This window comes from Lactuca virosa, chromosome 4 (genome assembly GCF_052849685.1).
Source record: "Lactuca virosa cultivar CGN04683 chromosome 4, Lactuca_virosa_CGN04683_v6, whole genome shotgun sequence".
NCBI classification, from domain to species: domain Eukaryota; kingdom Viridiplantae; phylum Streptophyta; class Magnoliopsida; order Asterales; family Asteraceae; genus Lactuca; species Lactuca virosa.
In genome coordinates this window covers 196796390-196824152 of record NC_136429.1, presented here as the reverse complement: position 1 = coordinate 196824152, position 27763 = coordinate 196796390, and the positions used below count along the sequence as shown (strand labels likewise).

The 27763-nt window shown below is 33.8% G+C and overlaps 1 long non-coding RNA gene across 1 annotated transcript; it reads left to right on the top strand.

The window, feature by feature from the left end:
• Positions 1–21093: 21093 nt before the first annotated feature.
• On the top strand, positions 21094–22490 carry LOC145107869 (uncharacterized). Its single transcript, XR_013708006.1, has 2 exons — positions 21094–21988; positions 22107–22490. It is a non-coding gene; the product is annotated as an uncharacterized LOC145107869 (long non-coding RNA).
• The last annotated feature ends 5273 nt before the right edge of the window (positions 22491–27763 follow it).

Sequence of the window (27763 nt, the reverse complement as noted above, 5' to 3'; positions counted from 1 at the left end):
GCACTGGCCATTCTTAATCGTATTGAGGGTGTTCCGGTGCCTGGTGTCCAACCGAAACAAGGGGGAGAGAAGAAGAAGGTTAATGAAGCTTCGGTCAGTGATAGATGCAAGAAGAAGAAGAAGAAAATTGGTGAATATGATGATACTAATGATGATATTGAAGATATTTTTAAACCAGATCCCTCTAATCCTTTTCAGAAAACAAAGGCATCTGATAAGGAACTTGAAGAAAAACTGATGAAGGAATCGATAGAGCTTGAAAAAGAGCTTAAAGAAAAAGAGCTCCTGGAAAAGAAGAAGTCCATTTTTCCTGTGTGGACTCTTGATTCGCTTCAAAAGTGTGCTATCGATGAACCTTGTACACTGTGGCTTGAGCCTGTGATGTCGTTTGGGCTTGAAAACTCCAAGGATGCACAGTTTGACATGCCGATCACGCGAAAGGCATTCATCTTTCACTGCTTTAACTCAACTGTTTCTATTCCCTCTCCAGATCCGAAGGTTGATCGGGATCTTTTGGAGTTCTATCTGGAGTTTGCTCAGCCACAGCACCTGACATGGAGCTTACAGAAGATTACTACTGTCAAGGTTCTGAAGCCTTACTCAGCAGGGAAGTTTGTCAATGTGAAATTCAAAGTGACTCGAGGCTCTGAAGGCTCGGTTCATAACTTCACCCTTGCTGATCTACCGAACCTCAATCCCCACGACTGGATACTTCTCAACAACATCCTGATGTCAAATCCACAGGAGTACCAGCCGATCATTGACCATATCAAGCGAATGCTTGTATGCTACATTCACGAAGTGGCGAAAATGGACCAAGAGATCGCCGCTGCCATTCACAAGCGTCCAACGATCAAACCTTCCGGCAGAATGGGTGATGTGAATGTTATGGTCAAGGGTAGAATCGACCCACAGTCACACACAGTAATGTTTGTCAGAGACGAAAAGCAAAAATGTATCTTCGCTCTGTGTGATAAACACTTATTCTCAACTGCTTGCTTGGAACATATCTTGGAGATTATCCACAAGTGCGATCAGAATTCTACAGCCGATAAGAAGCTGTTTACTGACATGCTACGATGGTACATTCAGTTTCGGCAAACACTTCTTGCGGTCATCCCTCGGCTGTTCAAGGTTGTCAAGACTGTGAAGCCTACTCAAAGAAATTGATCTCTCGCCTCATTCGACGCAAAGGGGGAGATTGTTGGGCTTATAGTGTTGCGTCATGGGCTCGGTCCTTAGCCCAATTTTGATTGCCGGTTTGGGCCTGTCCAACCGTGCATGTTTTATCTAGGGTTTAGTATTTAAGCTGCATGCATGCAGTCTTTGTAAAAAAAAACACGCTTTGCTTTTTATTCTTTTTGAGTATTGTAAACCCTAGCTCGCCTCTACAGTGGAAGTTCTTCATAGAGCTCTGCTGAGGCGTGACTATATTTGAATCATAAGCATATTGTTGATTCTGTTATTGTGTTTGTTTTGTTTGATCTTTATCTTTTACCTGTGAAAGATCTAATCGATCTGAGATTAATTCTCATCATCTTTTAATATTTAATATTATGGTTTAGTTAAGTTTTCAAACGAAAAATTTTTGGGTTGTATTTTTGGGATGTTTCATCTGAGGCAGTGAGTCGGGCAGATAGAAGTGCTCGATATCGGGGTCCTTCCTGCAACTTTTCGAGTTTTTCATCAGAAACTCTCTGTAAGTTAGGCTACACTTACTCTGCTTTAAGTGTAACTTATATTATCATTCATAGTCATTGTTATGAATGTTTAAATAAGATTTAACAATAATTCCGAATATAATGATAATTGATCTACTTACGGGAGAGGTGTCTAGAATGATTATGTTGGCTTGGTTGTTGGATCTCAGAAAGGCTATACGCCAAAATGATCTTGCCTCGCGACTGTCCGGCCTGGTTGCTCATTATTTGATAAAAATCCCAGTATTCGTTGGGATTAGTGAAGGATCTAGTTTTTATTATAAGATCGTTATAGAAATTAATAGGTTAAAGTATTATAGGTTAATACTTATCCGGTACCCTATCCGCTAGTTGGATCGCCAGTAGAATCGCCCAGATAGCTGTCAATCTTCCGAGTCATTGTCAAGATGAGTTATCTCACTATATCATATGTTACAATATATATCCATGTATGTTAGGACATAAGAGTTAGTAGACTAGAGTTGATGGTATGCCTTTATGTGCATGTATCAGTAAAACTTAATGCCTATTCTCGATAAAAGATATCAATTTTGTGATCTTTACCACAATATTAATATTGTACATCCGTCTTTTTTACGATCGGATACAATACACAAAATATTGTATCTTAAAAAATTAATTAAATTATTGTTTAGTCAGCTTCATTGACAAATATTTGTTTATAAAAGTCTCTGATAACAATATGGAAATGACAAAAGAACGTAGGTAAATCGTAAATTCTAACATATTTTAACAACATAATTGTTATCATGTGTAAAGAGCGGAGATTCGCCTAGTTATTTTGTAAAGTTGTTCAAAACGTTAAAAACATTGTATTAGCTTTTGTACATCTATAAATCCATGTGTTGAGAAGATTCATAGATTTTTTTTTTAAATCCGACATTTGGTATATCTGATTTTTTTCTATCCTATATCCGAACCGATTGAATATTGTGTTAACCAATTACCTGAAGTTCTAGACCCGATACCAAATTTATCTGAATTGAGAGCGGGTCGGTTGGTTTAATCGAGTATAGGTTATTTTAGACACATCTAATTGGAATATTGTAAGGGACTGTTTAGTTCTTATGTGCATACTGATTTTGCAATATGTTATTTACGGCTTTTCTATTTGTATGAACATTAACTCCAGACGTTTACTCAATTATATTTTAAGGGAATTGTGGTCGATGTTAATATAACTTTTTATCTATTTTTTTTTATCTTTTGTAATAAATAGAATAGTAATTTAACCTACCCTCTTTATCCCTGTTAGTCTTCCCCCTCACCCTATGACATTCTCCCTCACCTTTCAACCCACACCGTCGACGGAAACCGCTCCTTCTGCCGCCGCCTGCAAAATCAATAACCACTTCAAAGAAACCACCTGAAGTTCCAAAATCACCAGCAAAACCATTTCAAAACCACTAGAAAAATCGGCAATGTCGTCTTCAAGAAAACCACTTGTAAGTATCAAAATCAAAACCACATTTCAAAATAAGATTTTCTGGTCCATAGGGTTTCAAGATTCGATTTGCAGAAGAGTTCAAGATTTAACGGGTTCAAGGGATTTTTGAGGTTTCATCGCCGATGACAAGTAAGGCTTCCGAACTAGTGCTTTCTATCGGCCAGTGTGGGACGCTTTCTTGAAGATGAAGGAGGGGCGGTGGTTGAATGGGCGAATGGCCTTTTAGGGTGAGTTTTGTCTCCAAATGGAATCGGTCAGAGATGGGTGTTTCTCTGGAAGTTCCGATGATGCTTGTATTTTTATTGGGAGAAGACGGGAAGGTTTCTTGAGACGACGAAAGAGGATCTATCTTGGAGTTCCTGTCGGCGCTAACATTAAGCTTTTGAGAATTGGAGACCTGTCATTGATAAAGTGCAGGGTAAACTCTCGGTTTGGAAATGTAAAGCCCTTTCTTTCGGCGACAGACTCACGCTTGTGAAGTCTGTTCTTGGTAGTATGCCTTTATTCTACGTTTCGATTTTTAAGGCTCCCGCCTCTATTATTGATTTACTGGAAAAGATTCGTCGGAGATTCTTATGGGGAGGAACGGAAGATAAAAACAAAATAAGTTGGATCGCTTGGAAACATGTCATTGCAGATAAAGAAATGGGCGGGCTTGGTGTTGGGTCCCTCACGAGTCTTAGCATTGCCTTACTATGCAAATGGATTTGGAGACTAAAAACGAAGAACTCTTCTTTATGGCAACAAGCTATTTGCGAGATCCATAATCTATCTCGTAAGCTTATCTCCAATCTGTCCAAGCGGTCTATTCCTGGGGTGTGGAGTAATCTGGTGTCGATATTGGATTCTTTGGTTGATTTCGGCATTGATATCTCAGATTTCTTTTCTTTCAAAATTGGTTCAGGTGGCAAGATTCTTTTTTGGCGAGATAACTGGATTGGTGGGGGTCCCCTTGCTTCCCGGTTTCCTCTTTTGTTTGAATTGGACAAACGTAAATCTTGTTTCCTTGCTAAGAGGTTGTCGCCACAAGGTTTTACTTGGGCTTGGAAGAAAAAACCTAGCCTTCCTCTGGAGGTTATGGAGTTGGATCAGATTTGTGGGCTTCTTGATGATTTTGCCCTTTCCTCGTGTCCCGACACTTGGAAATCCAATCTTCCAAAGGATGGGCAATTTTTTGTTCATGATGTTCATTGATTCCAAGATCGCTAATGGTATTCCCAATCATACGGGTTGGATACATCTCACCCCTCTTAAAGCGATTTGTTTTGTGTGGAGAGCATGTATGAATCGTATTCCCTCTTCTATGGCCCTTTCTAGGAGAGGGATTAGAGTGACTACTATTAACTGTCAATTATGTCCGAATGGGGTGGATGAGACGAATCATTTGCTTCTTAATTGCAATTTTGCTAAGGAGGTGTTTCGGTGGATCTTTAGGTGGTGTGGTGTTCCCTTCATCGGTTTCATTTCGGTATCTGACGTCTTGAATTTTGTTGCTAATTGGGAGAATTGCCCTAAAAAAAGAAGGATTTTTCTTGCCATCTTGTACGACGGTTTTGGGTGTATTTGGAAGTGCACGAATGATAAAATCTTTAATCGTATATGTGCTTCTCCGAACAAGGTTGCGGACGATATCATGGCTATCGTTTTTGGGTGGGTCAAACACAGGGGTAGTTTTGGTAATTGCAATTGGGGCAATTGGTGTTGTTCCCGTTTAGTATCATGTAATCTAGTTTTGTTGTTAGGGGCTTGTATTTACCTGTTTGGTGTTGGTGTTGGTTTTGATTGTTTGTTTGCTTGTCGTGTCTTTTTCTTGTAAGGCTGTAGCCCTTTGTTTTTTTATAAAATTTCGCCGTTTCCAAAAAAAGAAAATGACACATGTGTTGTAGGTCTCCGACATGGGTGTTCACGAAATGTAAGGAAAAGGTATGGAGGGGAGTTGAAGACAAGCTAAAAGGGGGTGATGGGCTAATTGAATCTTTTATTTATTACAAATGAGTTAAAAAGATATTATATCGTCATTCAGTATACACCATAATTATATTCTAAATATAAACAAGGAAATTATTGTCAATTTCTTTTAAAAATCAGTGGATGAATAAAATAAAACAGTGGAATTAACTGCTCCCATATTTTAACCGTATTATTTTATTTATACGCAACGAACGAATACATATTTAATTTAATTTATTAATGAAAGCAACTAATCAAATATATAAAAAAAAAAATTTCTAATGTTCCCTCCATTAAAAGTAGGGCTTCACCGGATTTTTTTAACCCCCACTTATAAAACTTTTTGCGTCGACCTCGAGCCCTCGAGTCCAAGGCGTAAACATTGCAAGCATTTTATATTTTTATGTATATCAATAACTTCAAAAGATATGTAGTTATCATTTAATGGAACAAGAAAAACACATAAATTTTGTGGTATCTTAATTTAGTTTTTGGTTTTTGATTTTTTGTTCGAGTTTTTGCCAACCCCAAATTAACGCGAATATAAAGTTGACGAAAACGAAACAAAATTGACCAACTTGTACACTCCAGAATTGACCAATTTGACATCACCTCACCTCAACTCCTCAACGACCATTATTGGCTTTTATTGAATTGACCCACATTAAAGCACATGGACTTCGTATTTCCAATTCCGATCCCACTCCACCCATGGACTGACTCCACTAATTTGATTGTCATTTTGAAATCCAATTAAAATGTATAGGTAATTATTTTAAATCGAATTAAAAATACTTAGAACACTTAATTCTATCTTTCTTAATTATTTTATCAACAACTTCATTGTTATTTTTATAATATTTAATGTAAGTGATTAAGTATTAATTAAATTCGTTAATGTGGACAAAAGAATATAATTATATGGGATTCGAATGGGATAAGCTCTCATTTATAATGTTTAAAATGATAATTATATATATTTTTTATATTTTAACTTATTACCTTATCGGACAAAGTTATCTATTTACCATCGGTATATACTATTGTTGATTTGTTTCAATCCGATTATAATTTAGTCTAATGTTTTTTTAAAATAATTATAGGTTTCTAATTTCGATATTTTACACTTCTACTTATGTATTATTTATGAACTAGTATTTGAGTCACGCTCTGTTGCGGGTTTTTAGGTGTTTTAAATGAGAATTGATTAAACTAGTATAGCATATCACATATGAGACGTAAAAATTATTAAAAAACTAAGTTCAAAAAACTTTTGATTAAATCTTAGAACAACACAGCAAAAAAATTAAAATTAGGAAAAAAGGTGAATGTATGAAAAAAAATGAAGAAGAAAATTACATTGTTGAAAATTATAAAAAAACAAAATATTTACTCGGATTTTGATATGTGGCAGAATCGTTTCGTAAAACAATAAGTAGTATTTTTTTTCTTGAAAAATCCAAGTTTTAAAATTTATTTGTTGTATGATAATGAGCTACAAAAACAACAAAAATTTATAAGAAATAAGTGTAGGTGATTTTACCAAAAAAAGAGTCGAGAGACTTTTTATAATTTGTATGGATTGTGAATAAAAGACAAAAATAAAGGGGTCATTTATGTAAATTTATATTCACTGTTAAACAATATATATATATATATATATATATATATATATATATATATATATATATATATATATATATATATATATATATAATAGAAGCATTTTTTCTCAAACCACATTTATTTGAAACCCTCTTTTTTAACTTCCTCAAACCACATTCATTTGAAATCCCATTTTTTAACTAATGCAACTCAAAAGTTTTCTTAATTATGATTTAACATTCAAAAGTTTTATAACTTATATTATGTTTAATAAACATTTAGTGAAAAGTTTACTATGAAAAGGTCAATCTTTTGGGAATACATGCATACAAATCATATATAGATTTCATAAAGAAAACAAATTTAAAGGTTTTTATGTTAGGTTGAGGTCTTATGAAACTTTTGGAGATATGCTATTATATTAGAGCTTTTAATTTGTAAGTTTGTTATACTAATTTGTTTTTATATTTTCTTCGTTTCTGGATTATTGTAATAAAGTCGTTGTATATTGTGGTTTAACCGTTAATATATTGATCATATATTATATAGGGTGATGTGGAAAATATTTAATTAAATATTTTAAATATGTTTTTTTTTTTGTTTTGTAATTGTACCGTTTCAAAAAGATAATTAATTAAAAGCATGGTTGCAGAAATCGGGATTAATCGGTGATTAATCGCTTGGCGTTCTCCAACCGTCGAGGATTAGGGCATTAATCGGAAATTTAGGATTAATCAGGTTTGGCGGGATTAATCGGTCAACAAAAGTCAAAAAAGTCGAAAAAAGTCAAAAAAAAGTCAAAAAATGTCAAAGAAATTTAAAAAAATTTAAAAAAATTTTAAAAAATTTAAAAAAATAAAATTCAAAAAACCAACTTTTTTTACTCCAAAATTTTCAAAATTTCAAAACACGGTAATAATTATGCCAATTCTGCATAAAAATCTCTTCAGGTGAGCAAGAGGGCCCCTTTTTCAGTAGATGAGATTAGGATGAAAGGTATTATCTCAACGATGCTTTTCTCTGGCTTGCTTTTCAAAATTTCATTTTGGCCTGCTTTTCTCTAGCTCATAATTTTTTTTCTATGAAAGCAAGAGATGGAAAGTTTTGTTCTAAATTATGCCTTATTCCATGAGATCTAGAAGCACTTCTGCAACTTTATCTCTCTCCATTTCCCTAACTTTTTTTTACTTCTTTAAAAGGGGAATGAAGACCTTCCTTAGAAGTTGTCGCTCGATCGAAAGGATATAATACATACAAAACCTTAACTTCGCGGACTTTCCGAGCGATTTCCTTGTTCTAGTACAAGACGTAAGTTTCGAATATTATACCAAAATGTTCATATTTTCGTATTTCAAAATTTCCAAATTACAATTTTTCTTATTTTCTAATTTTGAAGTACTTGTTTTTCTTAAGATATATTAATATTTAATTAATTTTAATATTTTATTAATAATCTATGGTCCCTGATTAATCCCTGATTAATCCCCGCCAAGAGTGATTAATCCCTTAACACCAGTCGATCGTCGAGCTACCGTCGAACGATTTTTACAACCTTGATTAAAAGTCATACATGTGTTATACTTTCCATTCTCTCTCTCTCTCTCTCTCTCTCTCTCTCTATATATATATATATATATATATATATATATATATATATATATTATAATAGAGGTCAAAACACTTCAACCAAAATTCATTTAAAATCTAATATTTCAAATGTTTTTTTAATAATGATTGTAATAATTTCAACATGTGTTACTTAATTAATTGATTAATAAAAATATTAATGTTTTGAAACTCCTAACTCTTAAACTTATATTATTTAATTTGTTAGTTAACTAAAATATTTTTGCTACATAAAGATAACATTTTTATGTTTGGTTACTCATATTTGTTTATGTAATTAGAAAATAAGGTGTACATAGAATGACTACTTCAATTTTACAAAAGAATCGATACAACTAGAGATGTATGTTGTCTTTAACCGGTGGTAGGAGATCCACATACCATTTTTAATTATTTATATTAATGTTTAGTAATATCTATTTTATATTCCTATTCACCTTAATTTTTTAGGTACAAATTAACGAAGAGGATTCTCAGCGCACCAACATAAAGTCAAATGTACGCCTTGCAAAATATGTAATTAAAATTAAATATCATATTTACTAATCGACTTATTTTATAACTCTTAATGACATTTATGTATAATGATATATTTTGTATTACTTCATTCTTAATTTCAATGTTTAATATTTGAAAGTTCATATATGAAACTTTGGATGTTTTGGTGTAATATAAATAGTGTAATACAAAGTTTATTAGTTCAATATTGTTTACTAATAACTCATTCAAAACAACTTATTTCTTATTTTATCCAAAAAATATTATCGGATATAAGAAAAGTAGATTATATTAATGTTATACAAAAACTTATAATATATATTGGATAGTATAAAAATAAAATCAAAGTTTATAAGGTATGGACTATATTCGATAGTATCAAAATATAAGTTGATGAATTTTTATATTATATGATAATTCGGTTAATGCCCAAAATATGACTAAAAAAGTAAATTTCAACATATTTCTATTTTTTTTTCTATAATTATTTAACCACTTAAATGCATTCTTGCGCAACGCGCGAAGTTACGCCTAGTTCAATATAATTGCATGATTTATGAATAGAAAGTAAAATTGTAAGGGTTATTTCTGTAAGTTAAACTGGAAAGATGTCCGGTGAAGGCAGGCGCACCATAGTGGAGGAACACAATAGTGAAACCCAATTCAACAGCTTGTACAATGTGTATCATAAGTTATACTATTAGCTACAGTGATTTACACACAAAAGAGGAAGTTACATTTTGTATATATTTATAATTAATAAATTGAGAAAAAAACAATTTAGACCCGTTGTCTTTTCGGGTATTTCTAAGAAACACGATATATTTTTGGAAGAAGGAAGCATCAATTTTCCCACCACCAAAATCGCCATTAAATCAATCACCAGTCACCACATTTCTCCATCTTTGTGTGTTCATAAATTCGAATTAGTAACCAATCGTTTCATGTCAAAGCAATCCACAGCTTCAAATTCAAGTATAGATCAAAACGATGTCACCTGTTTGGAGTTCCCAAAGCGTAGTGTTAGCAACAGCCATGGCAGTCTCTGGCACCATGATCTTGCTCTCGTTACTCAGGAGCACCGCCACTTCCTCTGACGAAAACGGAGATTCAAATTCTGCGGAGGCACCACCGCCGACACCACCACCACGGCGACGGTCCTGTTTGTCCAGCGTGAAGAAGGATGGAAGTATGAAAAAGAAGGTGCGATTTCTGGAGAACGTAGAGGATACAGATCGGAAAGCATGGAGGGAGATCGAGTATGCTTCGAATTGTAAAATCGAAACTATGAACCTCAATGGCGCGAGAACTCTACTCGTTGAGGCTTCACGTTGATTTTCTTTAATGTTTCCATTTTTTGATTTTGTTATGAAATATACACATCTTGTTTACCTGACCTAATTTTGATTACTGAAGTTGCAATAATCAATATACATCTTCATAGTTGGATTATGATTGGAATATAAGCTAGCTTGTGACTCGATTTGTTGAAAAGCTTGCAAGTTTATCTTCGTAGTTGGAAGTTTAGTAGAGAAAGAGCTTCAATTTCACAACGGATTAATTTTTTCAGTCCATTTAAATTAGGTCATTAACTGGCATAATTTAGCTATTTCGTTCAATTCGCATTTCTTCATGATTTTTTTTTTTTTTTTTTTCAAGAAGACCTATATGTTCAAACACGTCGATCAAGAAGAAAACAACAAAAAGAGTCAAATTAAAATCCTAAAATCATATCCTCTTTGTAAGACGTTAAAATAAGAATTCATATTCGTATTTGAGAGTATATTGACGTAAGCAAAATATTATGATAGTAAAGTCTAGTTATGTGAATATAAATGTTTGGAAAATTTATGTCAAAAAATTAACAAGTAAAGTTGTCAAATGGTAAAATATGAATATAGTTGAACATGTGTTTGATAAATCCTCATTTATTCCAATTGCATAAAAGTCTATAGATGGAAGGGGAAGGAGTACTCATGTGGTTTGTTTTTCTTGGTATAAAGAAATATAATTACAAAGGAATATATTAGACAACACTAATAACATCATGATTTATATTTTGTTATCATGGTTGAGTTAAATCAATAAATTATTCATATAACTTATTTTATGTATAATAGAATATTAAATTGACCAATAAAATAAAAAATATTTTTATAATAAATAAGCTTTAATTAAATAAAAATACGTGACAAAGAAACTACAAATAAACATATATCAAGTCGTTTGGATTATATATTATATGTCTTGTAAATAATTCAAAAAATATATTATTTACCTTCAAAAATTGTTTAGAAAGTAGAAATCATACAATGAAATTTTAAAATAGAATTACAATCGAAAAATATTTTAGAAGAATACCAAAATATAATTTATTTGGAGTTTTGAAGTTTTACTGTCACATATAAAAAAAAAAAAAGCTAATTATTATAACTAGTCGTTTACCCGTGCAAAGGAGTTGGCGGTAAAGAGTTTGTTTCGGAAGATAGTTTAATGTGGTGATTAGTTTCCTTTAGACGCGAGCTATTCATTGCGGCCTTTTAGTTGACCATTTTGTGTCGGGTAGTTCATTTCAACGGATAGTTTCTAGCTAGGTGCATAGCTATACAATACGGCGGAAGTTGAATATACATTTGGAATGTCATTGAATAGTTCATACTTGATTTTACAATATATAAATTACAACAATCTGCAATCATGTAGTTTTGTACATTTAGAACATGTCCAATATATAAACTATAACAATCTGCAATCATGTTGCTTCATCTGAAAGCCCAACATTAAACATCAAATGAGTATATAAGATACATATTTGAACAAATTGTAAAATAATAAGTTGTTGATTGTACCTTGTTAATCACATAAAACTTCTTTGTACACAACGTTTGATGTGTAGATTCCATCTTATCAAACGTTTTTTTCGGCTTTACTAATACCTTGGTATTGACACGTGATATTCCTCTAGACAACGCCACATAAAGTTGGCCATGTGAGAATATCGATTCTGGTAGATAAACACCTACGTTTGGAATTGTTTGTCCCTGAGTTTTATTGATTGTCATAGAGAAACTAAGCTGAATTCCAAATCCTATTGAACCAAAATAGAAAAATGAGTTGCGGAACATGTTCTTATACCTCCTAGAACTTCAAATGATATAAAGGAACAAGATGGAGAGAATATGCCAATCCCTACACCACGAAAATCCTTAAAAAAATGCAACTTTTCTTCACTTGAATCACACTTGTTTAATAGGAAATGAAACCTCGCAAGGAAACACTCCAAATAGATGATGTTGGCTGCAAATAGGGTTACAAAATCGGATTCTAGGGTTAGCCTCACTTAAATATCCCATAACTTCCATAATTTGCCCTCAAAGTATTAAAAAATGATTCCTAGACCCATATACATGATGAAGGTTCATTTTATTACACCTTGGACCTCCAAAGATAACTTTAAACAAATGAAAATAATAATTTAAGAATAAAACTTAACGGAACACTAACATCGATGACAGATAGAAATTTGGGTCGTTAAACCTACTCAATAGAAACGTGGTGCTTTGTGGTGGGCTGATAGTTAGCCATGGATAGAAACAACTGATTACCTTTTTGATTTGTTACTTTTGAGTATGTTTTAAACAATGTGTATACTTGGTGTAATATAAACAAGTATGTTCAACCGAACATGACATTTCATTAAATTTAAAAGTTACAACTTAGTATAAACATGACTACGGGTGTCTTAGATTAGGGATGGCAAAAAAACCCGAAACCCGATCATTTCGGGTCGTTATCGGGTTTTTTATCGGGTTCGGGGCAGGGAGTGGGTTATCCTCGCCCCGACCCGCCCCGTGTGACAACCGTCAAATTCTGGTCTAGTCAAGGTCAAATAAAGTCAACAAGTCAAACCGGTCAACCCTACTAACACTTGTATACTAGGGTTCACCTCATGTTATTACTGTACAACTCACTATTTTAATAAGAAATCATCACTTGAAAAGTTGTATTTTTAGATTTCTTGAACCCTAATCGGGGTAAGTAAGGCGGCAAAGCGATAAAATACTATTACATACCCTTCGGAGGTGTGTAAGACTCTTAAACATGGCTTAACGGGGTTTGCGGACCTTGTGTTGCGAAGCCAAACACTCAAAAGGGTCACAAAAGAAGTCTCTCCAAACCTCTTTCACTCTAACTCTCCCAAATCTCTCCAAGTATGTGGGATCTCTCCCAAATATCTCTCTGAATGAGAAATCTCTCCAAGTATGTGAAATCTCTCCCAAATATCTCTTTGAATGAGAAATCTCTCCAAGTATGTGAAATCTCTCCCAAATCTCTCTCGAAATCTCTCTCAACTTTTTATAATCACTTGGGGCATCCCGACCCTCGAATTTGGCGAAAACAGCCCAAAAACGGAAGTCTACGCGAAAAACGGACTTAAGGAGCCGAAACTCCTCTTAGAAACCGAAACCCTCTCAAGGAACCGAAACCCTCTCAGGAACCGAAACCTCTTAGAGCCGAACCTCCTGAACCGAAACCCTCACAACCAAAATAGACCGAGCGCTCGGTCTATTTCGGTCCTCTAACAATTTCGAACCGAGACTGACTTTCGGCTCTACCCTTCTCACCTTCAGTCCGAGGAGCTGGAGTTTCTGTCCGAGGAGCGAGCCTGCGCAAGCCAAGACCGAGCCTCGCCTTCTGTTCTTCTCCTCGCGCTCTCGGTTCCTCTTCCACTCTCGGTTCTAAGCTCTTAGGAGCCGAACCTCGCACCCTTCGGCCAGAACTTCGGATTTTGACAATATTCACCCGGTTTTCAATATCTTTAGCGTTTTGAGCCCGTTTTTTTCGTGATTTTAACGCGGTATTTTCTCCAAAAATCATATTTTAACATATAAGACCCTAAATATTCATAATTTAAACATATTTTTTTTATGGAAATCTTTATTTAAGAATAAAATCTAGTGGGTGAATATTTGTGGTGGAGTGTTGACTTTACCTTAGTGTGTAACATAAGCAACCCCCCATGCCCACTCCATGACCAACCCACACCCCTCCCCACCATACCTTGTCACTTCCTTGTACTTTTCCCCTCTCTCACAAGTTATTCCCACGTTCTTAGAGCTGGACACTCATCCTCTCTCCTCATTCTCACTCACTTGCTCTCATTTCACCAAGGATCAAACTCAACTTTTCTCTCTAACTTTCTCCCTTAATTTCGGGATGCCAAGGCTGATCATCACGCTTTCTTACACTCTTGGTAAGTATAATTCATCCTCCTTGTGATAATTACACTTCATTCTACTCCAATCATAGATTGCTTACACAAATTACATCCCTTTGGTGTTAGACTCTCGAAAATCTTCTAAGCATCTTCAAGTGTTTTTGAGTTGAACACTTCTCATCTCCAACACTCATCTACTGAAACCATTCAAGGTGAGTTCATACCCCTACATTTTCATGTTTTCTTAAGTTTTAAGGGGGGGGGGGGGGGAATACAAGTTAAATCATCAAGAACACAACTAAACTTTTCCAACAGCTTTCATCAGAAAAGTTTGACATCAATCACGGACTGTTTTGGATAACCTAAACATTTTAGTTTTCAAAACTGTACAAGGTGCAAGTAGTTCAAGTCCTTACCTTTAAAATGGTTACTTGCACATCTCCATACGATTTTTCTACAATTTATGGTGATTTTTACAAAACTGTCTATCATTTCAAACATCAATCCGGACCAGTCTGTGATTATAGACTTGATCACACAAGTCAGAGGTCACTAAAAATTATGAGAAAAATTATGGAGAAACTAGACTCATTTTCCAAACTCTCAGAATTTACGGATTCTGATTTGGACCTTTGATGATTTTCTACAAATTTTCTAAGAACAGTGATAGAAAATGTTGTTAACAGAAAAATGCTATCAATTTCATTTCACCTTGTAACATGTTGAGCAAGGTGTATATCTTTATGTGATTATATGTTATTGCAATATATGACATTTTTGTCTTAGTATATAGACATACATCATTTAACAAATGGATTTTTGCTAGATAAAGCATAGAAATAACAACTTGTTATAATTAAAGTACATCCATTACATGCAAACATTGGATAAACTATATTGAGTATAGTTTACATACATTATTACTACTACCCTTGTTTTGATAAACTATAATAGGTATAGTTTATGATACATTACATAATACATACAATTCAAAAGGGTACATTTATACAAAGAGGATTTTCATTACACCACACGTAATTCCGTTAATGACTTTGTGAGACATTCGCTTCACTTTACAAATAAGTCCTGTATTGTAACCAGAGTCTCCTGGAGGGAGAGCGTGATAGTTGTGTATAGATCTATATTGGGTTTGACAAACCCACACCTTAACTGCATGCAACAGTTAGACCGGCAGGTCTGGGGTGACAAATGTCATAACATTTCCGACGCCTGAAGAACGTCGTTTCAGGCCAACTAGGTCATAGCATGGTTATAATAACTAACAGAAAGTATTAACAAACATAGGAATTTACGGGGATTTCATTGAAATCGAACGAGTTTATGTCAATTTAAACTTGCATTGTTTTACTATAAATATGATAAATCATTTGTACATTCCGGTCTTTGGGTTTTAAGACTACAATTACATATTAAGGAAAATATTGGATTTTTCTGGAACTGACCCTACTTTTACAAGAAAAGGTTTTCATAATTGCATACAAAAAGCTTATGAACTCACCAACCTTTGTGTTGACACTTTTTCAAACAACTTGTATTCTCAGGAAATCACTAAACAGGTGACCAAGTGCTTTTGAGGATGAGACGTTAAGGCGTCAAACATTTTACATTTTGTCAACATATTGTAATTGATTTGGAAACATGTAATTCATACAATGATGTAACTCTTTCAATTATATATATGTTGGTTGTGTTTACTTTAATCACTATTGCAAATGTTGTTATGATACTATACATGAAGTCCTCCACCCCCGGACGTTTCCGCCATCCTTGGTTTGGGGGTGTGACACCCCGCCCCGATTATCTATATATATATATATATATATATATATATATATATATATATATATATATATATATATATATATATATATATATATATAATGTTTGAAACCTTTTGATGTTAATTGCATTCGTTCAAAGATAAAATACTTATTACGGACAATCTTTTTAGTTATTAACAATCTAGTGTGAATGATCATTTTTTTTATGTTTTGACGAACAACACTAAACTTAAATCAAATAATTTTTAATATAATGTCCATTTTATCTTATTAAAGTGATGCATCATATTTTTAATTTACAAGAGATGCTAGAAAATGTATTTTTTATAAGACATCGGGATACCCTAAAACGGAATAAAGCTTTCGTTATGAATTGTTGTAAACCCGATAATATACCCGAAACCCGACGGGAAAACCCGAAACCCAATGGGGCGCCCCGATAAGAAACCCGAAAGATATCGGGGCGGGTTTGGGAAACCATGCCCCGCCCCGAACCCGCCCCGTTGCCATTCCTATCTTAGATCACTAATAGCAAATTGTTGACTATGTTTTTACTAACTTTTACATTGGACTTAGACTTACTCTTACTTTTAACGCTTGATTTAGTCCTACGTGATGATTCGGTTTTTGTTGAATCTTCTGGATATGGAGCGTCACAATTTCTACTTGTATGTCCGATCAGTTGGCAACGACTACACTTTTTTATGTATTAGATCTTCACCTTGGGATGGGTTATGACTATGGTTTCATGGACGCCTAACTTTTTGTATATGAATATGGTTTCATGGACGCCCAGTTTTTCGTTTTTCCATCAACAGTGGTAATACAAATCACCACTTCATCCGGTTGTTCATATTCATCTGGAACTGGCATAGGAAACACCGCTAGTCTACATGTTGTTCGATACGTTTCCATTGTGAAATATTGTTGGAACCATTTATGGCAGAGTTTATTTTAGCTCTTTGAAAGTCGCCATAGCCTGAGGACACGATATACCTGAGTATAATAACATTTTTAAGTGGACTATAACATTTTTAGGTCAATCACTTCATATCTACTTTCATCCACCTAGTATACTGTAAACTTGATGATTTGTTAATCCTCCTATCAACACCTTTCTCATCATAAATGGTAACATGTTTGTCACTTTGCGCTATACAGGAATATAAGCATATTAGAATGCATAGTAATTTATGGTAAAATAAATTGTAATTTATATTTTTTCAAATACTTGCGACATTACGCCAGTGACACCACCATTATTGAATTGTTGCTTAAAAAAAGTCAATCAACATTGTAATTGGTAGTTTCTATACATATCTTGATAACAAATTGGACTCGACATTGTTTGATGTCGTTAGATTATACTGCAACCCATGGAACACATGCCCTTGCTCATTTATGGTTACCAATTCTACCAATCCATACGAAAATCATCAGATAAAGCATGTCGTAGCCTAGCCAAACTTTCTTTAAAATCAAAATATCGGTAAGCTTAGTGTCTCCCAAAACATAATTTCTATTATGTCTAGTTTGTCGATCTTTGCTAGCATATTCATTTAAAAATGTTGACAACAGAGTCTATGATATGCATTTTGGAACACAACTTGAATGGTTGTTTCAATCAAATTGGCTCTATCGGATATGATAGCCACATGGTACATATCCCTGTTACATTCTTTCAGTCTCGATAAAAAACATATCCATGGTTCCCCACTTTATGCTTTTCCAACACCAAATGCTATTAGAAAGATTTCATTATTAATGTCCACGGCTTCTACTAAGAACATAGTTCCCATGTATTTTCCTTTTAGGTGGGCTCCGTCAATGATAATAATAGGACACGATCATCTTTGAAACGCTCGAATCTACAATATAATATAATATATTAGTAATTAGATCAAATACATGTATAACAGGTAAAAAAAGTACATAAGGAATATTACCGCACAATTGATAAGGGGAAAAAAAAATATATTCAAATATGTTGTTTTCATCTGTCTTTACGAGTGTAACGGTCCATGAAGTTTTTCTTTTTAAATTGTAACAATATAAATGATGTCTTTTAAAGCTTTCTTCAGGATTCCCTCTCAACAAATTTAGAGCATACATTTTTGCACTCTACGCTTGCATGCAAAATATGTAAACTAAAATAGTCATTTTATAGTTCGTTTCATTTTCTTTTTGAATAAAATATTCCCTTTCCGAATAGCATATTCTATATACAATAGGCTAATATGTACGTTAAGAAGTGACCCAACAGTTTCTTGTTGTCTTGGAGATGATGGAGATGGAGCAGTGTGTTTGAGCAAGTGTATTTTCCAATACTTCATGGAATTGAAATGAATTAGTATCTTTATCTTTTGTATCCCTTAATCGTTCATTTACATTTTTTCACAAAGGAAACAAATTCAAACCTGTCTGTTGTAGATTTGCTAAATCTATTTTGAAAGGCCTCGTTAACACATTTGAATCCCAAATAAAGCTTAAGCTCTTCTTTTTTGTGGTATATTTGGAACTACGTGAATGCTTTATTGTTTGCAGATACGGAGTTGAGAAAGGACGAGATTTTTGATTCTACTAGACATTTTTCCTTTTCGTGGTATAGTAGTAGGAATTTGAAATGCCCTGTAATTAGGTTTGTTGGTTGCAACAACCTTTAAATATTTTGTAATTGGTTCTTTGTTCTATGTCTTTGCTAGTGTTTTTTAATATATGGCTACTTCTAAAAAAGCTTAAGTTCTTTTTGCTTTTGAACAATTGAAACAAGATCACATATGTAGAATGATATTGGGATATATAACCTTTACGATTTTGATATGGTAATCCGGGAAATGGTAAAGGTTCATGCATCCTCCAATGAGCGGTTTTTGTTTCTTTAGAAGTTGAAAAATAATAAGCGTAACTTTTCATGTTGGGCATGTCGGTGCTCAATTTCTTTTTTCTTTAGATTCAATCTCATCCCCAAAAAATCCAGAGAAGGTCTGAAATTGTTCTACCGGGTCTCTGTGTGGAATTATATTATACTATCATCAACCAACATCATTAGTTTTGCTTGATCAATTGCAGATTTATCAACATCAAATGTTGCATCAGCATCACCGACCTTACTTTTATACCTAAAATCACCCTCTTGTACATGCCCATTGTACGAAGGAACATGATTAAATGTCATAGGTAAAAAATTACAAATTTGGTTACTTTCAGCAATAGTCTTACATGTATATGGTTTATGTAGCAACAATGGCAACAAAAATACCCTAGTATTAACCAAGGTTCAAATATATCGGGTTTCTAGAAATGTGACAGGGAAATATTTAGAAAAGTCCTTACATTATGACCTTGTATTCGATTAAGTCCTTACATTTTTTCTTATTTAAACCCAAAAAACTAGCAATTGTTTACAAATAAGTCCCAAAAACTGACAATTGTCTACATTTTTGGGTTTCTTATCCTGGTAAACCGGTTATTTTTGGGTTTTTTACCCTGGTAACTGGTCACCAACCGAATATGAGTGATTTTTTAGAAATATAATCAAAATTTAAGTTAGTCCAATACAAAATATGCACTTAGTCAGTCCAATACAAAATATTAGATAATAGTTAGTCCAAACGTTTAATCTTTGATTATATTTATGAAAAAACACTCATATTCGGTTAGTGACCCAAAAATGATCGGTTTACAGGGTAAAAACCATGACCAGTTTACCGGGATAAAAAACCTAAAAATATAAACAGTTGCCAATTTTTGAAACAAAATTATAAACAATTGCCTATTTTTTGGACTTGATTGCAAGAAAATAAAATATAAGAACTTAATTGAATATAAGGTTAAAATATAAGGTTTTTTTCTGAAGATTTTCTAATATTATAGCAACAACTAACAACAAAAGCTTAACAAAAACTCAATGGTTGTATTCACAATCAGAAAAAACATAACAAAAAACAATAAACGTATATCAAAAATAAAAAGTCGTGCCATAACATGTCATAGCACCTGTTGCAACGCTTCACGCCTAACAACACTGCCATGAGGTTTTTTGAAGCTGCGGAGTTGCACCACACGTCATGACGCACAATTTAGAACACGATATTAACACTCCAGAAACATTACTCTAGAATGTTTGTACATTCCGAACACAAGATCTAGAATGCACTATTAAATCCGGTATGTACGGATGTCAGATTTCGAACAAATTTTACCCTAACAACCACCAACTCGGGGATAACTTTAACGAAATACTATATTCCGGACTTAATAATCATTTTCTAAAAACTAAAAATCTAATTATTTTATTGAAATAACTCTTTTGGAATGTTAGTTTAATAAATTTCCCAATTCAATTACCCGTTTAAGAGATTAATCCTTAGATGTTTAATAACGATCCACGGCTACCTAAACCTAAGCATGGCCTCTGGCTGTGTCCCCGCCACCATCGCACGCCGTGCTTGCCACAACCAGTCAACCACCATACTGTCCATACACGTACCTTCAGCTGTGACTACAAACATCAGGTGTCTCGTTAAATTTTTCTCTAACTCCGCCTCTCAATCTGTTCATCGACTTTGTACATGAGATTGTACACAAACCCGGCCGGAAAATACTTCTGTCGTATGCCATTGCCATATCAGTTAAACCTCTTTTGCTGGAAATTAATGACTTTATGCGATGATATGAACAGCAACATCAAAATACATGTCTGTTTATGTTTTCCCTTTCTAGTGACATGCAGACAAACGAGAACAATGGAATGTCTTATCAATGGAAGAAAGAAGACCTTTTATGGTTTAAGGGGCAACCATTTCAAACTGAAGTCGGAGCAGGTAAACCTCTTTTTGAGAATACTGTTCAATAAAGTATCATAGAGAGTATTTTCGAATAAGAAATGGATGATTGGCATTAAAATTTTCTTGAATTCTAAAAGTGGCAATTGGCAAATCTCTTACAAATGTGGCGATGGGTTGTCCTGACTCCTGAGGCTTTTACTTTTTTGGTTCGAATCACTGCATGTGACATTTATTGAACTCTTATGATGTTTGATAGAGTAACGGGAAAAACTGTTTGCATCGCCAAGAAAAGGTTAAAAGATGAACAGAGAAAGAGATGGACAAAATTGTGCACATCAACTGTTTGATGATATGACGCTTCGAATTTAATTCTATGGCCCGGTTTAGATAAACTTCATTCTTGTCGTCAAACCCAATCAATGTAAGAATCTGACTTTCCTCTCAATAATTATGTTGAATTCAGCATCTTCTTCATATCATAACCATATATTCCAATTATTCAAGTTTCCTTATGCTTCATTTATGTATTCTTAATGCTATGAACATAGATCTCTGGAAGTAATCAAAGAATGATATTGGGGTATGGGTTTTTCTGGACCTATGGTACAATTGACCTTAAGTTCAAGATTTTCCTTAAGATATTTACAATATTTGCTGATGAAACTCAATAAATAATTTGGGAGATCATTAAATGCAGCATGATAACAGTATTTTGACCACTCCACAAGAAAACAAAAGACAAAAAACTATTTCAGATCACAATGATAATGCTGGTAATTCAAGAAACAATGGCTCAAGATTTAAGAAATTACTCAGATCAAATGGCAACATTTTCCCAAAAACAGGTAGAAAGAATAGTGAAATTTCACGTAGGAAAAGAAAAAAAAAAAAAAAAAAAGAATATGAGTTTGAGAGACTTCAAATTTCAATACACTCATCGAATCAATTCACATTAGGAAACCTGTCCCTTCTTCTCCAAACATTTATTTGACTTCTCTGTCAAAAATGTTCTCCCTTTTTTTTTTTTTTTTTTTTTTTTTTTTTGTTCTTTTCCACTTCCAAATAGTAACCCAATCCCCTGAAGATCACCCTTTTAATTTCCACTGTTTCCGTATACAGTACTGCATGCACGACCATATATTATTAATTCCTCACATGCCCCTCTCCCCTTCATCATTAATCTCTCCCACTTCTATTTATATTCACTGTTAGTCTACCAAAGCCTTCAAGTTGTTAACTATTGATGGCATCTGCAAGGACCTACTCATTTAGCTTCAGGGTGTTTGTTATAGTCCTTTTTCTCTTATCTCTCACATTATCACTTTCCATATCAGGTAACCCCTCAAATAAAAAAATGATCTTTAGTTGTTTACAATAGAGAAATCCAAATGGGTTTTTGATCTTTAGAAGCTTTTTGTTGATTCTAGGTTAATTTTGTGGGTTAATTGGCAGTTGATGATGAATCAAGTGTGGGAGAAAACAAGAAAATTTTAGGATCAAGGCCACCTGGGTGTGTGAACAAGTGTGTGAATTGCAGACCATGTCAGGCTACTTTGGTTATTCCTCCACATTCTAAATTCATTGATTCTTCTCATTGGGAAGATAATTACTATCTCCTTTCGTGGAAATGCAAATGTGGTGATAAACTCTTTCAACCTTGATCTTTAAGATGTTAGATGATGCTATGTGAATTGTGGTCAAGTGTTTTGTTGTATAATTAGATGCAGGTTATAACCATGTATCTGATTATCTGCCTCTTTTTTCTGATTAAGTAATATTGTATCTACTTTGCGAATTACTAAATTCAAATATTAGGGTCTGTTTCTTTTTCTCCCATTAAGTCCTCTACAGGTGGAATGAGTAAAGGATAAAGTGTTGTTTATATATAGATGGTTCTTTTTTGAATCCGAGTAAACGTCCTTTTTAATCTTCTATAAAAATGTTTATTTAAAGCTTGTTATAATTAATCACTGTTTATCTGATCTTAATATTACAACATAATAGTTACTTAATCATAGTGTTGTTGGAATATAGGACGTCTGAACTCTTAAAGCAACCATTTTTTACTTAACATATTAAGACCTTTTCTGTTCAGCATTAAGTCAAAAAGAAACATCCCCATATATCTATTCACATTAAGAGCTGAACCCATTAAGTCTGTTAATTAAAAAAGAAAGAGCCACTTATACCTAGTTTGTGCATAAAGTATTTTTCTAGCATAATAAAAAGCGCTATGCATACATATGTTTTACAAATCTTATGCTTAATATAGAGTACACATGCTTGAACAACCAAAAAAAAATATATATATGGGCTCTAGGTGTGGTGATTTCATCGGAAGTCTAATCATTGATTATATGAAACCCAAGATGATGTTCAACAAAATACTATAGAAACTAGATTTTGGGTGTGGTGGGGTGTATTTAGGTGTGGTGATCCCTCCAGCTGATGTGGTGGTGGTAGGAGGTTCGGTGGTGGCAACGGGTAGTCTCTGACCAGTATGTCGGGTCTCCATCTCTCTGTTTTTGTGATGATTGTTTTTTTGGGTATTAGAAGAGAGAACTATGAGTTTTGAATGTTTAGAAATTAGCATAGAACTATATAACAAAAGTTTAGGCTTGCCGACTTTTTTGACTATTGAGTTTTGACTAATTTGAGTTTTGAGTTTGACTAATTTGTTTCCTTAGGGGACTGTGTTTTGAATAATTCGTTTCCTTGGGTGGTGGGCTTTGACTATTTCCTATATGCATATTGAAAAGTAACGCAATATTTAGTATATAGATTGAAGAGTGAATGGAATTAAGGATGGAATGAAAAACTTATGTTTAGAAGTTGAATTGGAATGGATACCTTCTTGTGGGTTGATTTTTGTTCTAAGGCGTAGGGTTATTTATTTATTTATTTTTTGATGATGGAATGGAATGATATATTATAGTCATGGTTTAAATACCACAAAAGTCACTAAGTTTACATGAAAATTTGATTTTGACACTGCGTTATTTTTTGTCTCAAATTGGACACTACGTTTCCAATATGTTACAATTCTGACAACTTGATCGGTCAACTCGGTTGCCTGCTGACATGACATGATGACGTGTCAAATTTTGCTAACGTGACATGCTGACGTGATAAAGTTGTAATTTTTTTTAACATAAAAGACACTATTTTGACATTGCGTTATTTTTTGTCTCAAATTGGACGCTGCGTTTCCAGTTTGTTGCAATTCTCACCGCTTGACCGGTCAACCAGGTTGCTTGTTGACGTGACATGATGACGTATCAGTTTTTTTTTATCACGTGACATGCTACGTGTCAAAATTGAAATTTCTTTACACAAAAAAGACACTAAGTTTTCATTTCATTTTAATATTATTATTTTTTTTAATTTTGACATTATTTTTTTGTTTAAAATCGAACATCATTTTTTCTAATTCTATTCACTATTGACTATTTATCATTTCAAAACTGTATAATTTTTTTTTTTTACATTTGAAAAGGTATAAATACATTTTGTTCATTTTAAACCATATTTTTTTTTGTATAAATACAAGGTTTTTTACTTTCAAACCATAATGTATGTACAAATATGTATTAATTATATTATAACTGTATTTTTTTATTAAAGACAAAACTGCAAAAATGGTCCCTGTGGTATGCATTTTTTTGGGGTTTTAGTCCAAACTACGACTTTTTTGGATTGGTGGTCCTTTTGAGCTAGTTTCGTTGCGTTTTTGGTCCCTGTGAATAGTGAAATGATTGTAATACCCTTGGGGTATTTATTTTCCATTTTTAAATTCATTTTTTTCTAATTTAATAATTATTTATTCATTTTAATTATTAAAAAAATAAGAGGGCCCACCTCTCTCTCTCTCTCTACAAACTCTACCCCCTCCTCTTTCTTCATTTACGACCAAGAACTCCCCACCGGAGTTGGAGCCGTTTTTCCGGCCACCAAGACATTCAGGGTTACCTACTGCCACCGCCTTTTCTATTCAAATCACTTCAAAAATCCCTAAATCACATTCATATCGGGTTGAAGACGTCTGGACAACATTTCATCAAGAAGCTTCATTGCTTTAGTAATCCCACCGTCAAAAATGGTGGCCTCGATCAAAATTGTGTAAGTAATCACCATAGGTTTACAGTTATCCTCCATTAGCTTATCCTCCAGTTGGCTGAATCGATTTGATTCAACTTACAAAACCCGCTGAAGTAGACCCAATTTTCAGATCGATCATTTCCAGCATTAACTTAATCTAAATCTCTATCGATGGAAGATGCTTGGGGGTGCCGAAGGGGCTTTTTAGACAGTGGAGATGGCAGCAGTAGAGGAGGCTGAAGACCACAATGGAGATGCCAGCGGTAGAGGAGGGTCGATGTTGTTTGTGTTGGGGTAGCGGGAGCATATGGAACCTCCGTGAGCAACATCGTCATCATTGAACCACCACATAATACCACAAAACACCCACGACGACTTCCTCTCCCTCATTCTCCGACGACATCCTTTGCAAAAACCCTAATGCAGCCTCCCTTCTAGGGTTATCTCTGAGAACGTAATCCACCTGAAGCGGTGGGCGGATGTTAAGTAATCGGAGTAGATGGAGAGGAGGAAAGAGAAGATGGTGGATTTCAGATTCATACACACACATATCGATTTCGAAAACGAAAACATACACATACAAATCGATTTTTGAGCACTTGTTCTTAGCACTGTGTGTGTTTAGAATTAAAAATCAAAAAAATCTGGAGAGATTGAGAATAGGTGTGCGTGAGTGTATTACCATGTGTCGAGAGAGAGAGAGAGAGAGAGAGAGGTGGGTCCTCTGTTATTTTTTAATTCTTAAAATGAATAAATAAATATTAAATTTTAAAAAAAATGAAAGAAAAATGAAAAATAAATACCTCAAGGGTATTATAGTCATTTCAATTTTCGGAGGGACTATTTTCACATACAAACCACTCCAAAAGGACCATGAATCCAAAAAACTCGAGGTTTGGACTAAAACCCCAAAAATTTGCATACCACAGGGACCATTTTTGCAATTTTGTCTTTAATTTAAATGAAAAAGAAAATAAATAATTAATTTGGGCCCACCTCTCTCTCTCTCTCTACAAACACACACACACGATCCCCACCCCCATTCTTCCCCAGCCGAACCATTCACCTTCATCGCTCTTGCTTCACCCCACACCTCCGTCTTCTTCTCTGATTTAACCTCGCCTCATCCCTGGTCTCTGTTATCGCCTGGAGTCATCTATCCACAGGAAAATGGAACGATATCCCTACGTTATCCCCATATAATCATCCATCGATTGATTGTTGCTGATCCAAACCTCCCACCATTGGCGTTTGCAGCAATCTGGAGACGATTTCTCTCCCTCTGCATCACTACCGAATCCAAAGTATATCAGCCCTTATCATCATCTCATACCTACAACTTGAGATCTGCTTATCAATTTTACAAAGAAAGAAGAAAGAGACATCGAATCTCCCTGTCCCATCTTCTCGTTCAAAATCAAATAAGAAAAAGAGGATCATTGAGAGCTGCGATCGAAAACACATACACACACACACCTATTAATCGATCCAGCTAAGATAAAGAAAGGATATCCATGGTTCGATTTCACATGTAAAATCAATTTCAGATTCGAAATATGAAAAACCAAAAGAAGAATCCAGTTTGAGGATATTGATTTCAAATGGGTTTACACACCCTTTTCGTGTTCTTCACTGTGTGTTTTTCAGTTTGAGGATATTGATTTCAAATGGGAACACATTTTCTGATTTCAACAATAGGTAAAAAGGGCAACGGATGATTTGTGTGTCGTTGCAATGAGTGAAGATGGAGATTTGGAAGGGAACATAGTGGACAAGAGTGAATGATTTGGGATGTAGAGAACCCACTGAAGTGAAATGGAAAACGAGGGTTTCTTGATGATGACGGAGAGAGAGAGAGAGAGAGAGAGAGAGAGAGAGAGAGAGCGAGAGAGAGAGAGAGGTGGACCCGGTTTCATATTTAATAATAATAATTTTAAAAAGTGAAAGAAAAATAAAAATTAAATTCATTAAGGGTATAATAGTCTTTTTAGTTTGGGCAGGGACCAAAACTGCATGTAAATTAGCTTAAAGGACCATCAATCCAAAAAAGTCGAGGTTTTGACTAAAACCCCAAAAAAAATGCATACCACAGGGACCATTTTTGCAATTTTGTCTTTATTAAATATGCAAATAAGTTTGGATGTGTGGAAAACACAGTTAGATAAGTTAATGTGATATTGGGAATACAAAGGTTCGAGGATCGCTTTAATTACCAATGAACCGTTCTTTGTATATATTCATGATTTTGGTTTTTGTAGATATATTTCTAGATTTGTTGGAAAAACTTATAACATAGTAATAATGCATGAGAAGTACGGTTATAATATAATATGGCTATAATATAATTATTACATATTTAGCTTGTTATTTATAAAGTTGATGTATTTAGCTTGTACTACGAACGATTCATTGGTAATTAAAGCGATCTCCGTACCTTCATGTTTCCGATATCACATTATATACGTGTTTTCGATATCATATTAGTTTATCTGACTGTGCATTCCACACCTTCAAACTAATTTTAAAGTTGTGTATTTAATGAAAAATATAGTTATAATATAACTAATACATAATTATACACAACATTATGATTTGAATGTAAAAGAACCTTGTATTTTTATATAAAAATGTGGGTTTTAAATGAAAAAATATATTTATACAGTTTCAAATATAAAAAAAATTATTTATATAGTTTCAAATAGAAAATTACAACACTGAACAAAATTGGAAAAAATAATGTTCAATTTGTAACAAAAAATAGAATGTCAAAATTAAAAAAAAATTTAAAACTTAGTGTCAAAATTGAAAAAAGTGAAAACTTAGTGCTTTTGTGTATTTTTTTTTCAATTTTGAAAAGTCAGCATGTCACGTCATCAGAACTGACACATCATTATGTCACGTCAGTAGACAACCAGGTTGACCGATCAAGTGGTCAGAATTATAACAAAATGGAAACACATTGTCCAATTTCAGACAAAAAATAAGACAGTGTCAAAATCGAATTTTCATAT